We start from the raw sequence: 13,630 nt of genomic DNA, 5'->3' as shown, positions 1-13,630 counted from the left end.
TTCTCTTCTGTGATCGAGTCAATTCTACAATCAGCTAGAGATGAAGCCTACAGTTCAATCAATGACAGACGACACCAGAGACCATCAATAAGGAACAGGCTGCACTGATGCTCAATATTTATCAGAGTAATACAAACAAATAGAGTGTTGACAGTGCATAATATCTGCCTTTATCTTAACTGACAGTTTATGCGCTACTGGAAAAAGAATGGAGCTTTGTTTTATTTGTCTGATTATAAAGACTAATTATTATTTGAACAGTAAACATGCTCCACCTGTGAAATCTCCACTGATAAAGCACATCATGCCCTCATGCTCTGTTTGAAATTCAAATATTACCCAAGTGAATAATGCAGTTGTTTACTTTATTTTATTACACAGCTTCCCGAAATTCTGATTGGACATTAAGTGGTCGAAAATGACTGTACCACATGGCAACACTGGAAACCTGTTTTTTTTTTTATGTTCATGATCAGTTCTTCTGCATCTCTACAAGGAATAAAATAATACTCTGATCAATATTTAATATTCATTTGTTTATTTACTTGATAAGATAAAATAAGCTATAAAAACCCTGTTGGAGTGTATTTTGTGATAACGACTGCACATTATCCCTTACTTAGTGACTGAAATAAAGTTGATAGTCTGCAATGACATCTGTGCAGGAACAATAATAATGCATTACAGGCCCACTATAACAATAATTGCCTAAATGAACAGCAAATCACAGGAAAACACGAAACAATTCTCCTTATTTTCCAAACTGACAAACACCTCAACCATATAAGTCAAATACCACATATTTATAGTAGTCTAGTAAACATGTTGAATAACTGTATGATGGACAGCTAATTAAAACTAACCCATTCTCAAGTTTACACAAGAATGCTTGCTCTAAAAACAAGGAAGACGAAACGCAGTGAACTGACCAAATTGATTTGTTCCAGCTGTTTCTGCCATACATAGTTCTTAGGAAGATGTACTTTTCCTGTCAACTGTAAAGCATGGGATTTGGGAATCTTGAAAATCTTTTAAAGCTTTATACAAGCTCCACATTAAAAAGTTCAACAGTATGTGGCCTGTTAAAGCAAAGCTGGAATGACAGATGCATGTGGGCTGTCCCTGAAACACTGAATCGCTTATTTTTACTGTGTGGAGTTTTAAATGTGGAGGCCGAACATATTAAACTATAGTTTCTATGTATGGAAAAACAGTTTTAGACACCAACCTTGTCGCTGAGATCAAACCTAAAAGCTTAATTCGACAGGTGATAATAAACAGCCAATCAGAATTCACCAGCCTCGACCTGAGCAATGCTTTTTTTTACCACACAAACCGCTTTATTCCATAAACTCCAATCCAGAAACACACTATGAATACGAATACTCTAAACCCGACGGCAGAATAATAACTGTATCCACTATCTCGAGGATGTGTGCGGTCCACCTGCCTCCTCCAGCAGCACTTGACAGTTAAATATGGAAACGTTCTAAAAAATGTTACAATATTACCGCGACAACCTAAATCCGCTCATCGAACGCCTTTATTGATACACCGTAACACGCTGTCAAACTTCCGTTCTGCTCTCACTGATGGATGCATCAGTCATACATCCACTGCCTGACGCTGATGTCTCTTCTCGCAGTACAGTAACAGCAAGAGTTCAGCCGAACTTTACCTTCTTCAGAAGGAGACCGTGTCGGGAATAAAACACTGGCGGTGTGGTCAGCGGCACAACTGCTCCGGCCGGGATTTCTCCTTTAATTCCATGATATGTGAAAGTCCCCAATTGAAAATCGCGGCGTCTTGTTGCCAGTTGGATTTTGTCCGCACTCGTCCGCTTTCTCACCACCTCCACATGAGCCCTGAAGCTCCGCCCCCTAACTGAACGCGCATCAGGAGTGAGCGATGATGGGTAATGAAGTTCTGAAGCTCTAAACAGATAGATAGATAGATAGATAGATAGATAGATAGATAGATAGATAGATAGATAGATAGATAGATAGATAGATAGATAGATAGATAGATAGATAGATAGATAGATAGATAGATAGATAGATAGATAGATAGATAGATAGATAGATGCTCTTTCTTTTTCTATAGGCTGACAGTGAATGGGGGAGGAGCTTATGAGGTCACTGACTGTCAAAAACAGTTGGAGCTGTTTCTTGGTGTTAAGTGAAGAGTGTATTTTATTTGATAATATTAACAGGAGTGTATAATTCTTAATCACTGCATTTGCATTGTATTCATTATTCTATGTAATTGCATGCTGTGCATGCTCACTGAATTTAGAAAGTCCAGAAAAATGCACCTGATTTTTAAATGTTGTTTTTTAGAAATATGATACTTGATTGAGTGATGGCAAATAGCATCAGATGCATACTTACCCTTAGAAATCCAGCAAAACAGGTTTGCATCAGGCTACACTGGTGGCATGATGGACTACTTCCATTTGATTCTACTTTTGTCCTTCAATTCTGGTTTTCACTTTTTAAAAGTCTGACCCACAAATCAAGTTGGTGATCTACTTTTTTTCTTTTTTTCCATTTGGCCTACTAAAAACATTCCTCATGATCATCAGTTGAACTGGAACACATTTTTGAGTTGCTTTGGCATTGGCTTTTAACGGTGTTCCCTTGATAGAGGCTTTAAATATGCTCTGGGTTGTTTATTTAATACATCAAACTCACATGCGAATGCATTTCAAAACAGGCTGCTAGGTGAGAAGATCAGCGTAGTGGGTTTTAATTGTTTTGGATTATTTTTTAATGGGGTGTATTAATACTGATGGGTCAAGTGTGCATTAAAGCGGTTGGGTTGTTATAGGTATCAGTATTGGTTAGTGTTTGTTTTTTTATATATTATTTTACATTTTAATATATTTTTAATATACACTGTTGTTCAAAAGTTTGGGATCAGTAAGTTTTATAAAGGGTTAGTTCACCCCAAAATGAAAATGATGTCATTAATTACTCACCCTCATGTCGTTCCAAACTCGTAAGACGTTCGTTCATCTTCGGAACACAAATTAAGATACTTTTGATAAAATCAGAGAGCTATCTGACCCTCCATAGACAGCAACGCAACTGAAATGTTCCCAGGTCCAGAAACATAGTAAATACAACGTTAAAACAGTCCATGTGACCTTTAATGTTTTTTTTATTAGTCTGTTATGCTCATCAAGGCTGCAGTAATATTGTGAAATATTATTGCTATTTCTAGTATTGGTTTCCTATTTTAATATTCTTACAAATATAAATTATTTCTTTAATGAATTCATTTATAATTTATAATTAATTGCAGCACTGAATTTTCATCAGCCATTAGGCTACTTCAGTCTTCAGTGTCACTTGATCCTTCAGAAGTCATTCTAATATGCTAATTTCTTATCAGTGTTGAAACTGTTGTTCTGCTTTTTAATTTTTTAGAAATCTTTTATATAATCTTTTTCTAGAAATCTTTTTTAACAACAGAAGTCTTTACTATCACTTTTTTTTTCAAGTTAACACATCCTTGCTGAATAAAATTATTAATATCTTTAAAAAAAAGAAAAAAAAAAAGAAAGAATTTACTAACACAATCTTGTCTTTATTAGTGTATATTGTAACACAAAATGTCTATTTTGAATAAACACTTTTTAACCTTTTTATTTATCAAAGTATCCAGAAAAATTGTTTCACAGGTCCCAAAAAATGTTAAGCAGCACAACTGTTTCCAACATTGATTATAAATCAGTCATTTAGAATGATTTCTAAAGGATTGTGTAACACTGAAAACTGGAGTAATTTCAGTCTATTAAAATGGAAACTTATTTTCAATTGCAATAATATTTTACAAGATACTTTTTTTCTGTAGTTTTGATCAAATAAATACAGCCTTGATGAGCATATAAGAAACTTATTTAAAAACATTACAAATCTGATCCCAAACCTTTGAACAGCAGTGTATGTGGTAGAGCTTATTAGAATGATTTCTGAAGGATCATGTGAGTAATTCCTTCTGAAAATTCATTTTAAAAATATTACAATAGAAAACAGAAATTTTAATTTGTGATAATTTTTCACAAAATTACAGCTTTACTATATATATACTATATTCTACTATATTTTTGTTGAAATAAATGCAGCCTTGGTGCACGAGAGACTTATTTTAAAAATTTGACCAACCCCAAACCTTTGAACAGTAGCATATGATCTGATTTCTTTTCCAGAGCAGCATCCCAAAAATTGCCTTCCTGCTTCCCCAGCACAGCTATCACTCACATAAAGGTAGATCACTTAGCAACCTAGTGTGCGCTCACACCCTGAGAATGATGTCTATGCCCGACACACAGACACAATAGAGGTTCTTTGTGCTTGTCATTCAGCATGTGCTGTATTCTGAATAGCAGAATGAGTAAGAGGGGCCATGAGTGTGGGTGGGCTCGGGTCACTATTATCATACAAAGTTGTGCATCTTGCATTGGGCTCTCACCTTATTCTCCACCTGTGTGCGTTTGTGTGGAGTGGAAGAGAGCATCGAGTAAGCCTTTGAGATGGAAATATCTCAAACCAAAAGTGGCCATACAGCCCGTCCCTTTGATCTGTCGATGGATGCAACAGTTAGCCCACAAAAAAACAACAATCATCTGTGGAGAAACACTGCAGACAACTATAAGATGTGACAAATGCCAAATGTTTGGACCACAAATAAAATTGTGTTTAAAGGAGTAGTTCACCCAAAAATAAAAAATTGCTGAAAATCTAAAATGACTTTGAAGATTTGGAGAAATTTAGCATCGCATCACTTGCTTACCAAAGGATCCTCTTTAGTGAATGGGTGCCATCAGAATGAGAGTCCAAACAGCTGATAAAAACATCACAATAATCCACAAGTAATCCACACCACTCCAGGCAAACACATCTATCATTAAGTCATAATAACCTTCACTTCTAACCAAAATACTTGTCCATAATCCACAATAATGAAAATGTCCGTCCCCTCACATCAAAATCCACCAACATATTTGTTCAGACTGTTTTCGCTTGTAAATAGTGTTTGATCTGTACATATTTCTTTGCTGATTCACAAGCAATGGCTTAAAGTTAAAATGTCTTAATGATGGAGTTGCTTCTCACAATCACATATCTTTTCACTTCACAAGACATTAACTGATGGACTGGAGTCGTATGGATTACTTGTGTTTATTGTGATAACCACAATAATCACATATTAAACTCTTTGGACTCTGACGGCACCCATTCACTGCTGAGAATCCATTTTGTTCTGTGTCAACAGTGCGTGCTGTCTGCAAGGCAATAATAAAATTAGCCAACCAGTGAGGATCAAACAGTCATTGTTTATCAAGGTTGATTCAATTAAAGGGATAGTTCACCAAAAAATGAAAATTCTGTCATTAGTTACTCACATCCATGTTGTTCCAAACCCGTAAAACCTTTGTTCATCTTTGGAACACAAATTAGCTTAGACAGCAAAGCAACTACCACGCTCAAGGCCCAGAAAGATAGTAAGGAAATTGTTAAAATAGTCCACCACTGATGTCACATGGATTATTTTAACAATATCCTTCCTATTTTTCTGGGCCTTGAACGTGTCAGTTGCATTGCTGTCTATGGTGGGTCAGAAAGCTTTTGGATTTCATCAACAATATCTTAATTTTTGTTCTAAAGATGAACAAAGGTCTTACAGGTTTGGAACGACATGAGGGTGAGTAATTAATAACAGAATTTTATTTTGGGGTGAACTATCCCATTAAGGCTAATACAAACCCTGAGGCTGTCTTTTAAACTGACCCTACTGACTCTCATACACTACATGAAAATCAGATTGTTATACAGTTTAAGTTTCTTTTGCAGACATGATGGATAGCTCATAATATGTAAATGTGGCCTCATTATAAGGTTTCTTAGTCTGGATCAACCTGGAATAGCATTCACAAAACCAATTCACTCACAAAATGTGACGCACTTTCAAATGACACAGGACATTCAATGAGGAAAAATAAAGGGAGATGTGATTATTTTCAACTGAGAAATGATTGGATGGTGAAAAGTAGACAAATACACTTTTTATATTTAGTTTGGGATAATGAGCACAATGAATCATTCACAAAAAATAAAGAATCAAGGGGCAGATTTTATTCTGATTTTCTGAATCGGGGTCTCGACTTATGGTCTCAGTCAACACCACATGTTTCCATCATACTAAAGGTTGACAGTTACCTCAAGTCGACGCAGTAACCTTACCATTAAAGGGAATTATATTCCTCTGAATAGCCACTGTTCAGTGTTTGAACTGAATTCAGCTGATTTAAATGGACAGCTTGGTCGGCATTTGGGCCCTGAGGGTCTCGCATGGGTCTCAGAGCATCTCCAATAAAGAGAAAAAGAGTATAAATAAATTCACTGCTGTTCAATATTTGGTCAGTAAGTTTTTTTTATTAATACATATTCTGCATATAATGACATGACACACGACCACACAGATGACAGATGCAAATGAACCAGTGTTATGTGTCCCGTTCTACCCTACAGGACAAAGTTCTTCCTCACTAAAAATAAAAGACAATTATACCGTGATAATGGCTCTGGTTTTCCCAGAGGAATTGGTCTTATTAAGCGAGCTACAGCATTACTCTAACTGGGTCTTGTAGCTTATTGCTCTGCGAGCCATGAATTGTCATTAATAAGCCATTATTTAGCTTAGAATCATACATTTTACACATGCATATTCCACAGTTTATCAATTCACATGCTAAAAAAAGGAGAAACATATGCTTGACAAACAATATGCTCTAAGAGATGTGCATCGCCTTATCATAATCTAAAATCTGCATGCTCCATTATGTGGTAACTATGGAAATTAATCATTTGTATACTCATCTGAGATATGATATCTGAGGATGCAGCACAGACAGACTCTTCAGAGAGAGAGAGAGAGATCCAGTGGAAGGCTTTTGAAATAAAAAAGGCATCACTGTTAATATATTCGCTCAATTTCCCCTCATCAAAACAGGCCTGTGATCTTGCTGTGAGCTGTTACACAATACAAACAGCTGAGTTTAATGCCACTTTCTTTCTCCATTGCGGATGACAGGACCTCCGGGGGTCTGTGTTGAGTAATAAAGGCCGATTAGCAGCTTTAAGCTTCGAAAGCTTCATTTAGTCACTATTAAGCACTGTGCAATTTGACTGTAACTAATGGCAGCGTGGAGGACAGGCGTGACGGATGAGAGGAAACTAGGCTCAGTGTGTTTCTGCAAACGAAGAATTAGGGCATGTTAAACAGCAGAGGACAAGCAAAGACAGCAGAGATTGGTTAGCTTTTAACACAAATATATGGGCACTTGATGATTGGAACATGCTACATGATCGTACCTCAGGATATCAAAGCCATTACAAGCACATAATGCATGTAAGAATAAAATTGTTAAGAATGAAGGGATGACTTTTTGAATAATGACCTTATATATCTTAAGGAATTTCCAGCAGGATATCTCTATGGTGTCTATGTTATGTATATGGCTTATACTTACGACCTAAAAGTCACATCATTATCTGGGCCACTGGAATATTTTTTTTTCTCATGTTGCAGTGAAATTCTCCTGACAATGTTCTATATAAAACTATAAGGCAACATGGATTTTTAAACTCGGCTGCACTGAACACCAGCAGTCTTGAGGGACACACTTGTTTAATAAAACACTGCCCTACTTTCTCCTGAGGATCTCGAGCCAGAGGAAAAAAGGCCAGTCAACAAACAGAAATGCATCTTTTTTGGGATCACAAGTTTACTACTTTACAAAGTTTAACTTTTTGTTGTTGTTGTTACCCATTCCATGCCACATTATATACAGTTGGGCAAAAAAGTATTTAGTCAGCCACCAATTGTGCAAGTTCTCCCACTTAAAAAGATTAGAGAGGCCTGTAATTGTCATCATAGGTACACTTCAACTATGAGAGACAGAATGGGGGGAAAGAATCCAGGAAATCACATTGTCTGATTTTTAATGAATTAATTGGTAAATTCCTTGGTAAAATAAGTATTTGGTCACCTACAAACAAGCAAGATTTCTGGCTCTCACAGACCTGTAACTTCTTTAAGAGGCTCCTCTGTCCTCCACTCGTTACCTGTATAAATGACACCTGTTTGAACTCGTTATCAGTATAAAAGACACCTGTCCACAACCTCAAACAGTTACACTCCAAACTCCACTATGGCCAAGACCAAAGAGCCGTCGAAGGACACCAGAAACAAAATTGTAGACCAGCACCAGGCTGGGAAGACTGAATCTGCAATAGGCAAGCAGCTTGGTGTGAAGAAATCAACTGTGGGAGCAATTATTAGAAAATGGAAGACATACAAGACCACTGATAATCTCCCTCGATCTGGGGCTCCACGCAAGATCTCACCCCGTGGGGTCAAAATGATCACAAGAACGGTGAGCAAAAATCCCAGAACCACACGGGGGGACCTAGTGAATGGCCTGCAGAGAGCTGGGACCAAAGTAACAAAGGCTACCATCAGTAACACACTACGCCGCCAGGGACTCAAATCCTGCAGTGCCAGACGTGTCCCCCTGCTTAAGCCAGTACATGTCCGGGCCCGTCTGAAGTTTGCTAGAGAGCATTTGGATGATCCAGAAGAGGATTGGGAGAATGTCATATGGTCAGATGAAACCAAAAGAGAACTTTTTGGTAAAAACTCAACTCGTCGTGTTTGGAGGAGAAAGAATGCTGAGTTGCATCCAAAGAACACATACCTACTGTGAAGCATGGGGGTGGAAACATCATGCTTTAGGGCTGTTTTTCTGCAAAGGGACCAGGAAGACTGCTCCGTGTAAAGGAAAGAATGACTGAGGCCATGTATCGTGAGATTTTGAGTGAAAACCTCCTTCCATCAGCAAGGGCATTGAAGATGAAACGTGGCTGGGTCTTTCAGCATGACAATGATCCCAAACACACCACTCGGGCAATGAAGGATTGGCTTCGTAAGAAGCATTTCAAGGTCCTGGAGTGGCCTAGCCAGTCTCCAGATCTCAACCCCATAGAAAATCTTTGGAGGGAGTTGAAAGTCCGTGTTGCCCAGCGACAGCCCCAAAACATCACTGCTCTAGAGGAGATCTGCATGGAGGAATGGGCCAAAATACCAGCAACAGTGTGTGAAAACCTTGAGAACCTCTGCCATTGCCAACAAAGGGTATATAACAATGTATTGAGATTAACTTTTGTTATTGACCAAATACTTATTTTCCACCATAATTTGCAAATAAATTCTTTAAATATCCTACAATGTGATTTCCTGGATTGTTTCCCCCCATTCTGTCTCTCATAGTTGAAGTGTACCGATGATGAAAATTACAGGCCTCTCTCATCTTTTTAAGTGGGAGAACTTGCACAATTGGTGGCTGAATAAATACTTTTTTGCCCAACTGTAAATGTCCATATATGTAAGCGTTTTTTTAATTATCAAAACTTAAAAAAATGTATGTTAATCAATCAATAATCATTATTATTACTTATTATTGCATTATTATTTATGAAATATATTATTTTATGTATATTTCATATATATTTTATCAAATATATTGTATATATTTTTGTATTTTAAACATTATCAGTATTGCTCATTGATTCAAATGAATCAAATAACAAATGATTGTTGTTGATGTTATTAAATTAAAATGATTAAATGTAATAATTAAATTTGAAATCATTAAACTCTAAAATGATATTATATTACATATATTATCTTATATTTTAATATAATAATAATGAAATATATGAAATAAATTATGATAATAATAATAATAAATGTATATAATGTATATAACAAGATAATATTAAGCAAATAATAATGGCAAAAAAAACTTGTATTTTTTTGTGTGATTTTCTCAGTACATTTCTTATTTAAATATATTAATATGTAAACTTTAATACTGCTAAATATTGTTATGAAAATTAATTATTGTATTTTCAAATATTAGGAGTATTGCTTTGTTAACTGATTAATAGTCAAATGATAAATAATGATTGTTATTGTTACTAAATTATTTCAAATCTGAATCTTTACTTATAAATAATAAATCTGAATAAGTTCAAATGTTATGTCATAATTTTTTAATTATTAAAATAATAAAAATATTAATATTAAACTAAATATTAATAAATAAATAATAAACAAATCAAATAACAAACTTTTATTAGTTTTATGTTTTATTGTTTTGTTTTGGGTCCAAATTTCCCCTCCAAAATTCTTTATTTAAACATATTAATAACTCAACTTTTTTTTGACAAACAGAAGAGACGAGCACAGGAGGTGTCAGGATGTGTCCCTCTCAGCGGTGCAGAGGTTGCCATCAGTGCCGCTCAATTTCTCTCTGTCTGAGGAGAAAACGTGACCTCACCATGAAAAGACCTTGACATGCCCCTCTTTGTTAAACTCTAAAGTGTACACCTCTAGAGGCAGAGCTGACACTTGCTAACTGAGCAGAGAATTACTGATTTCACTCTTCAACAATCGTTGCTAAACACTCCAGCCTACACGCGCCGTCCAGTCGATATCACACATCCCGTTACCATAGAGACCCGGGAATGTGCTCACTCACCAAACCCAGTGAGTCATGAGACAAAAACAGGATTCAGAGAGTTTGCCACAATCCTCACATTATCAGCCCACCCAAGTGCAAGGAAAAACAATCACTACACAATGAGCAGAAGCACCAGACACCGAAGAACCTCACCAGACACCACTTCAACATTTCATTTTCAGAAAACATCTTGAACATTGGCTTACATCCTTGAAAAAACAATTTGCAGATTTAGGTCATCGTACATCAGAAGCTTAAAAAAAAATAAAAAAAAATGTATGTATATATATATATATATATATATACTGTGTGTGTGTGTATATATATATATATATATATATATATATATGTGTGTATGTATGTATATACATATATATACTGTATCTATATATGTATACACACACATACATATGTATCTATATATGTGTGTGTGTGTGTGTGTGTGTGTGTGTGTGTGTTTATGATAGATAGATAGATAGATAGACAGATAGATAGATAGATAGATAGATAGATAGATAGATAGATAGATAGATAGATAGATAGATAGATAGATAGATAGATAGATAGATAGATAGATAGATAGATAGATAGATAGATAGATAGATAGATAGATGTCAATAAGACAGATAGATATTTTATTATACAAATTATTACCAAAAAATAAAAATATTAATACAAATATTTAGGTCCCTGTCTCAGCATATAACATCCTAAACATGCGCTATAATAAATTATTATAATTATTGCATTTTTGAACATAAATTATTTATCATATTTTAAAATAATATTTTAGAGTATATTTTTTTATTATTCTTTATTAATAATAAAATGTTTATTTTTATGATGAATTTTTTTTAGCTCCCTTTCTCAAGTCTATGACATCCTAAACATGTTACAATAATTTATTATATTTTTAAACATATAATAATTTACAATATTTTGAAGGTGGTTATTTAGTAATACTAATACAATTTTATTTGTATTATTATATTTAAGTCCGGGACTCAATGTATGACATCCTAAACATTATAAATTATTATAAATGAATATATTTGAAAAAAAAAAAAAATTATTATATTAAGACAATTATTTACTATAAGTAACAACATATTCATGAAAAAAAAATGCACTCAAAAATGTCGATCGACCGAGATTTCCATAAGAAACAGGAAGTTCAGTCCAATGGATGTAACCAAACTTGATGTGTAAAATGTCACTGATAAAGGAAGAATCTATCTGCTCCTACCCAGCATGCCTTGTGCTTTGCTCTGGTTTCTGGTCTCGGTGCTAATTAACCCAGATGTGGATATTAATATTGCGATAGAATGAAAGGGGCTGCAGTGGAAATGGGGCAGATGGAGAGGAGAGGGGGGAGGTTTCAGGGTGGCGTCAGAGTGAAATGGGTCACTCCCACCCGTGTGTGACAGGAGACTAAAAGCCGTTACTATATTAAAACACCCATGGGCCCTTTTTAATTGCTCATTACCCACTAGGATATGGTGAGAAACCCAGACTGCTCTTAAAGGAGACATTTACACTCAAACGACAAGATGCTGCTGTTGTATGTTTTGGAAGAACTGAGAAAGTTTGTTTATCACTTCATAATAACCTGCAAATTGTTAACATTGTAGCAGCTTGGCTCTAGTGTTGGAGTGCTAAGCACAAAATTCAGGTTTATCATCTTATTATCAACCCTACACTGGATTCTCAAATATTACTATGTGAACCATGTTTGAACATTTGGAAAAATAAGTATACAGATAACAATAAACAGCATAGAGTTACATACATGCTTGTTTATGGTTTTGCTTTCTTTCATCTTTAAAATCAATCAATCACTTTATCAATCAATCAATCGACAAGATAAACCTGAGAAACTATAAAAAACTTTATTCACGTGTAATCAATGCATTATCATGAACAGTGTTATTTTAGTATTAAACGTTTTTTATTAATATTTTATATAATTAGGTTTTATTCGTTTTTTTAGGTTTCATTTTAAATTGTTTTAAGCAGTTTTAGTAGTTTTGTTTTGACTGTTATTCATTTTTGTTTGTTTTTAAATACATCTATCTAGCTTTTTATTTCAGTTTTAATTTAGAACCTAATTTTATGTATTTTGGTAAGTTGCCAATTTTCGATTCACATTTTCGATTATTTTTTTTCCATCTACTATTTGTATTTTATTAAATTTCAGTTTCATTTTCATATGTTTTTTTCTCCGTAGTTTTATTTTTAGATAACATTAAAAACACTTACAATGAACCGCAATTTTTACAGCATTTATGAATCTAGGTTAATGTTCATAAACATATTTGTGTTTGTTCATAACACCTTAAATGTTCATTTATACTTGAAATGTTAAAATATATATATTTACCATGAACCTAGATTCATAAATTCTAAAAAATAAAATTATACACGGTGCTTTGTAAACAAACGAAACCTTATTAAACATTGTCAAAGAATTTGTCATAAAGGTTTATTGCTAAATGTACACCCAGACAAGTTGTAATAAAAACATATAAAATATATGTTTAGCACACATACATAAATAATATATTGCATGTTATAATCAAAACTGAAAACTTTTGCCCCCCCAAAAATAAATGATAATAAATAAGAATTTCTCCTGGAGGGTCAGACTTTAAAATTTGTTAAATCAGTCATGATATTTGAATAGAAATACAACTTTTGAACATTAAATTAATCCAGAATATTTCTAACTGTTCTATAAAGCCTTTCTAATCCCAACTCATTAGGACACATTAAATACTTTATTCAATGTAGAACTGGCATATCTAATGGTAAAAATCATGTGCAGTTTGAAGCCCCCCAGTGACAGACTTTTCTCAGGGGTATTTTATCAGCATCAGGCCCTGAGTGTGTCCCAGTTGGTGCTTTATCCCATTTCAGTGCGTTTGTGTTCCCGTTTTGTCCACCTGCATAGTCAAAAGTCAGTTCTTACTTTTACTTTTAGTCATTTAGCAGACGCTTTTATCCAAAGTGACTTACAAATAAGAAAAAATATGAAGTTCT

At 34.5% G+C, this 13,630-nt stretch overlaps 1 protein-coding gene across 1 annotated transcript in view; it reads right to left on the bottom strand.

Moving 5' to 3' along the window:
• Positions 1 to 1,860, bottom strand: part of LOC306854942 (inositol 1,4,5-trisphosphate-gated calcium channel ITPR1-like) — a 124,063-nt gene extending 122,203 nt beyond the window's left edge. The window contains exon 1 of the mRNA XM_079393258.1: positions 1,679 to 1,860. The gene's annotated coding sequence lies outside the window, so the exon portion shown is untranslated. The remainder of the gene's footprint in view (positions 1 to 1,678) is intronic.
• Positions 1,861 to 13,630: the final 11,770 nt, after the last annotated feature.

Source organism: Barbus barbus (genome assembly GCF_936440315.1).
Source record: "Barbus barbus genome assembly, chromosome: 35".
Classification (NCBI taxonomy): domain Eukaryota; kingdom Metazoa; phylum Chordata; class Actinopteri; order Cypriniformes; family Cyprinidae; genus Barbus; species Barbus barbus.
This window is presented reverse-complemented; position numbering and strand designations above follow the sequence as displayed.